Source organism: Cibotium barometz, chromosome 18 (genome assembly GCF_041138505.1).
Source record: "Cibotium barometz isolate CiBa-2024 chromosome 18, ASM4113850v1, whole genome shotgun sequence".
NCBI lineage: Eukaryota > Viridiplantae > Streptophyta > Polypodiopsida > Cyatheales > Cibotiaceae > Cibotium > Cibotium barometz.
The window spans coordinates 634,118-640,117 of NC_141063.1; positions in this window are offsets into that span (position 1 = coordinate 634,118).

The window sequence follows — 6,000 nt, forward strand, 5'->3', positions numbered from 1 at the left end:
TCCTCCCCCTATTACCCCCAAGCTAATGGCCAATCCGAGAGAGCAATTCCTTTGTTCCATCCTAACCAAAATAGTTGAGGCTAGCGGCAATGATTGGGAATAGTTAAGGCCGGCCCCGCAATGATTAGGAACAGAAATTGCCCCGTCGCACTCTGGGCAACCACAAATGCAACACCCTTCAGTTTAACGTATGGTACTAAAGCGATCATGCCTATGGAGTTCTTGGTACCTAGCTTGAGAATTGTGGCATAGGAAAAACTCATGGGCAATGTCCTCAGCTGTCACCTTTTCAAGCTTGAAAAGCTCATGAAACATGCCTCACTGTATATTGTATGATCGTAGAAAAATTGAGGCATAAACAGTGGTTTGAACGCGACTAACTCAAAGACAAATCAAATGAATAAGGGAGACATGGTCCTCCTCTACAACAAAAAAAAAACCACAAAAAGAAACTCAAATTCAGAGGGTTAGGACCTTTCCTAGTCCCATAGATAACCCCACAAGGTGCGTGTGCATAGAAACACTCAACGGTGTTACGATGGTGGGATACTTCAATGGTAGCAAATTGAAACGCTACTATGGCCCACTCTCACTGAAACCACACTAAAAGGGCCATGCATACCAAGAAAAACACAAGAAATAACATGAAGAGATGAAAGAAATAGCCCAATGAGAGAAGCCAAGGAGCGGCAAACAAAACTTTGGGGCCAAAACATCACAGCGGTCAACATGGCCCAAGTAGTGGGGACCGTGAAAAAGATGATTGGGAAGTGAAACCCACTTGGCTGTGGTTTTGGGAATGACCATTCCAATGAGTTTCACCTAAAAATTGACTCTTGTTGATATAGGAGCTACTCAAAATTTCATGTCCTATGATGCATGGCTCCCTCGGGAGGCCCTCATTAATGAACACCCCACAGTCGCTACAACTACCTCACAATCAGTTCAATGTTTAAGCACAATTACAAATTTTTCCTAAATTGGCAATAACCCCTTGGAAGGGAAGTTTTATGTGATGCCTACAGGAACCTATGAGCAAAGAAATCCTTCTAGGGGGCATGAATGGATGGGACACAACCGGTGTCGAATTGATTGGGACTGACGCAAGGACAACCACCCTACAAACTGGCCTGGTGGTGGTGAGGTTACTGTTCTAATGATAGATGAAGAATCCTTACCCTCCAATAACCTAACCCAAGTTGATCACGCCCCTCCACTAACCACCATCACTTAGGGCTCTAACCAACATAGAATCATGCCGCCTAGAAAGAGGCCTCTCCTCTATGAATACCCAATTGCCTCACAAAGCCTCATCAACACCCAACTCCGTGCTGCCCAAACCTGCATCAAAGAAGCCACCACTGCTGCTACCCCCACTAATAAGACTAAACCCACCACTAGCAAGCCTAACCCACCCCAGGGACAACTTTAGCCCCCCGAGGCACACCATGCAAGAACCCTCGCACCTAGGTGCCCGAGAAACTCCTTGCAGCCCACAAGGATATTATGAAGGTGCTACAACTCTATGGATTTCCCCCACAGATCCACTTCCCAAATTCATGCCTTGATAAAACCAGCTCCTCATACCTCTCGAATGATGCCCAATTAGACAACCACAAGCCCACAAGATACATGAGCACCTCTGGCAAAAACCTTCCACAAAGCCGAACCAACCTCTTCAAAAAGCCGAACCAACCTTCCACAAAGCCGAACCAACCTCGGCCTCACCCCACAATGACTCACTGGTGGACCCCCAAGCCTCTCCTCCAAGCTCAACACGTCTATATGAAGGATATCAGCAAATTTAGGTCCCCCAACACCCTAGGTACACCATTCCTACCCTCGTGCTTCCGGAATCACCCAAACTTCAATGGAAGCCCAAGATAGCCTCCATTGCACCCCCCACTACTACTGCATAGGACAAGGGGAAAGTAAAACTTTAGGAGGATGCCTTAACTTTAGGAGGATGCCTTAACCATTCAACCACAATCCAAAACTTTAGGAGGATGCCTTAACCATCTAACCACAATCCATTATCACTGACAGTGATGTATCTTCAATTTCAACTACTCCCCCACCCCTTACTCGTGCACCCCCAGTAAACCCCCGGGTTCTCTATCCCCAATGTCTCCCTCCATGGAAGCCCTCTAGCTTCTAATGGAGCTACCAACCTTGCCAAAACCGAATTGGAGCTGCCTTCTCACTCTAGAAAATTGGGCAAGGAGTTAGTACAAAATCCACAATGGGGTTCTGATGCGGCTACATAGCCTTAGGGTACAAAACATGTTTAGACGTTCCCCTAAAAAAAAAGAGAGAAGAAGAACCACCCGCCCGCTGGACCGATCATTTCAATTGGTGTAGGGTCTCAGCCCTCGCCCGTGTCCACACGAGTACATGTCAACTGGGGGTGCGGCGGAGTACTTACTTACACAAAGAGCTCCACGTGGTCTGCGTGCAAACCCACAGGGAAAGCCTGCCTCGCTACTCACCAAGGTTTTATACCATGCTGATGGCTGCTAGCCACCCTCTTCAACTTCCCCATCCATCCCCTTTAAGCCAACCTCCTCAATTGGGCCCACCTTCTTTGGTGTGGGCACCTTACCACCACCAACAAAACCATTGACCTCTCGTCGATGGATTTTGCCCCCCTACCCATAGCCTCCATCTCGCATGGCTGAAGCCCTGCACTTCCTCCATCGTCGTCGAGGGATGGGAAATTATCTACACCACCTACAAATCCCTCTCACGCTAGGAGCTCCCCCCTTACACTCACCCAAGGCCTTCTTATCCTCTACCACAAAGTGCCACCTCTAGCTCCAAATAATCCATGCCATTAGGATCATCCAATTTGATGATTCCCATGTGTCCTTCCCCTTGCACTTCTCCCCCCAAGAGGCTGATGATGCCGGTCTCTTCTTCTACTCCAAGTGCTCAGACAGTAATTCCTCCAACGATAATGCACGATGGCGATGACACTGACGGAGGAGCTTCTCTCGGGGCAACCACCCCCAGTGAGCCACCCCCACCCTCGTCACCTCCTCATCAACCTCCTCCCCCTCACCCATCCAAACCTAGCATCGGCTCCCAACCACCACCCCCACCATCAGGGACCACCATCCTTTCCCTCTTCCCCTCACCATCCTCTACACGCCCCCCCACATACCTACAATCACCAACCCCTCCATCACTCCCCACCCTTATGTTGAGATTCAAGCTCGATGTCAGTGTGTGCCAGCTGTGCTATGTGCTGGCATGTTAGGTAGCGGCATGTGTGAGACATAAATGACCGCGTCCAGCTGGTCATAGTGTGTGGACATTAGCTAGGGTTAGATATGTGTGGACACAACACATAGTGTGTCTTGTGTATTATGGATTATGGCTTTATGCATTGTGTGAGAAGGGAGATGGCTTCCCTCTATGGTTAGGGTTTGCAATATATATTAGGGTTTGCTCCTGTGTGTGTGTCTCCTCTCCCTCTACCTGTTTTTCAACATGGTATCACAGCCTGGTGCTCTCTATTAGGGTTTATGAGTGAGTGAGAGAAGAGGGAGAAGAAGCTGTGAAGAAAAGCTGTGAAGCTTGGAGCACACCGATTTCTATCAGATCTGAGAGCTTGGCCTACCGAGTAAGGTCTACTAAACATCCTTGAGTGGATTGCAGGTGATTCAAGTAGAAACAAAGCAAAGGAAAATTCTAGTTTTTTGGAAGCTTTCCATTGAAGCTTGGAAGCGGTGATGTATGGTGAAAATAGAAGCAAATCTGGCAAAGAAACATGTATGTGACAAGGATGTATGTATTGGCAACTCATGTGCAAGCCCTACACTGATTTTGGAGCAAATATGATGCATTTATGTGATTGAAATTTACTAGTTTTGAAGCTCTCACAAAACAAAGAAAAAGAGGTCAAATTCTGATGAAATTAGAGCAAGTTTTTGGAAAAAATCAATTGATTGATGGGTTGTACACTTGCATAGGAGTGTTGGGCATCTAAATACAACATCAATTGACACTTTGATTAGCCCAAAAACCCTCAGGAGCAGGCGGCATAGGTCTACAGTAGAAAACAGTGTATTTTCACACATTTTTGATGCGAGGAGGCCAAATACTACCTGGTTGGTTGCTTAATTCCAAAATTGCCTTAGCAATTGGTTGATACATACACCCAAGGAGGAGGATATAGGATTGGTTGGAGCAATTATGATCTATGGAGCTAGAAATGAGCTGATGAAACAAGCTGTCTACTGTGTTCAGTGAAACAGAGTATGATTAATCGATCAATTATGATCTATGGAGCTGGAAATGAGCTGATTAAACAAGCTGTCTACTGTGTTCAGTGAAACAGAGTGTGATTAATTGATCAATTACTCTCTTGTCTTAAACAATTGGTCTAATTCCTTTTACATGGAGTTAGTGGACATCATTGCTAAGATAATGAATGCTTGGTCTCTCAATTTGGACAAGGAATGAAGAAATTAGAGCAAATTTACTATTGGTTTTTTTGGTTTTTCTCAAAACAGAGAAGGAGGTTTGACAAAATTGGTATGTACACACCTTGGATGGTGTTGATATTCAACATTGAGCTTGTTTAGGTGTCAATGCAAGTTATCCACACTTGATTGAACCACTACATTGCAATTTGGAGCCTTGGAAAGCGCATCAAAGCAGTGTATCTTGGACTGCGTAAACCAGTTCATTTTGGATGCATACAGTTTGATTTTCTACATCAAAATTGAAGTTTGTTGACTACTTTGGAGTATCTGGAACACTCATTGGAGTATCTGGAACACTCATTAGAGTGTGGTTGAGCTGAGGAAGGCTCGTTTATAGATTTGGACGTGTGCGGAAGGTACATTTGCACTGAGCAAATATGTCGGATAATCCAGTACAAATAGTGGGTGAAAAGCTGGATAGGAAGAACTTCCAGGCATGGAAGTACAGGATCAAAAGTTTTCTGAAGGGAAAAGGTTTTTGGAATCTTATTACAGGTGCTGAGCCAGAGCCGGAACTATCCAACAACCTACATAGTAGGTTATAGCTCACAAGCAATGGTCAAAAAGAGCATACAAAGTAATGCATTATCTGTCTATATGTATTTCGGATGCTATTCTCATACACATACATGATGCTGAGAATCCCAAGGATGCATGGGATACATTGGTAAAGCTGTTTGATATAGACACTAGTGCTCACAAGTCTCAATTGTGACAACAGATTCATAATGTGAAACGAAATACAAGGAGCATCCATGATTATGTACAAGAGATAAAGAAGTATGCAGATGCATTGGCAACAATCAATGCCCCCATGCCTGATGATGATTTGGTAGACATTACCTTGCGTAGTCTTGGCAAGGAGTATAAATCTTTTGATACATCCATCTCGGTTCGGAGTACAGGTTTACCAGACTTTGATGAGTTGGTTTCACTCTTTCTTGTTGAGGAAATCAAACTCAGTGACTCCTTTCATGATGCATCTACTAGCCATGATGATAATGGCAGAAATTAGGCTTTCTATTCACATAGAGGATCTAGAGGCAGGGGGAGATTTGCATCACGTGGCCGTGGTAATGGTCGTGGATGGTAGGACAGGTCACCACCACAACAGAATTTTCAGCCTACATATGGTGCTAGAGGTGGTCGTGGATATACACCTCAAAGAGGCAGAGGTAATCCTCCTGGTAGAGGATGTTGGCAAGGCCAACAAACATCTATGCACGATGTGGAATGCCATTATTGTGGGAAATTTGGTCATATGGCACGTGATTGTTTCCACAAACAAAATGATTTGAGAGGGGGTAGAGCACAACATGGTGGACATTATGCACAACATGGTGGAAATTATGCATCAAGCAGTAATGATGGCAGCGCAAATCACTTGTTTGCCCCATGAAACATGTTGTGGGATCTATGATGACAAATGCTGAAAATGATGACACTTGGTATATGGACTCTAGAGCATCAAACCATATGACTTGTCATGGTGAATGGTTTGAGCATATGA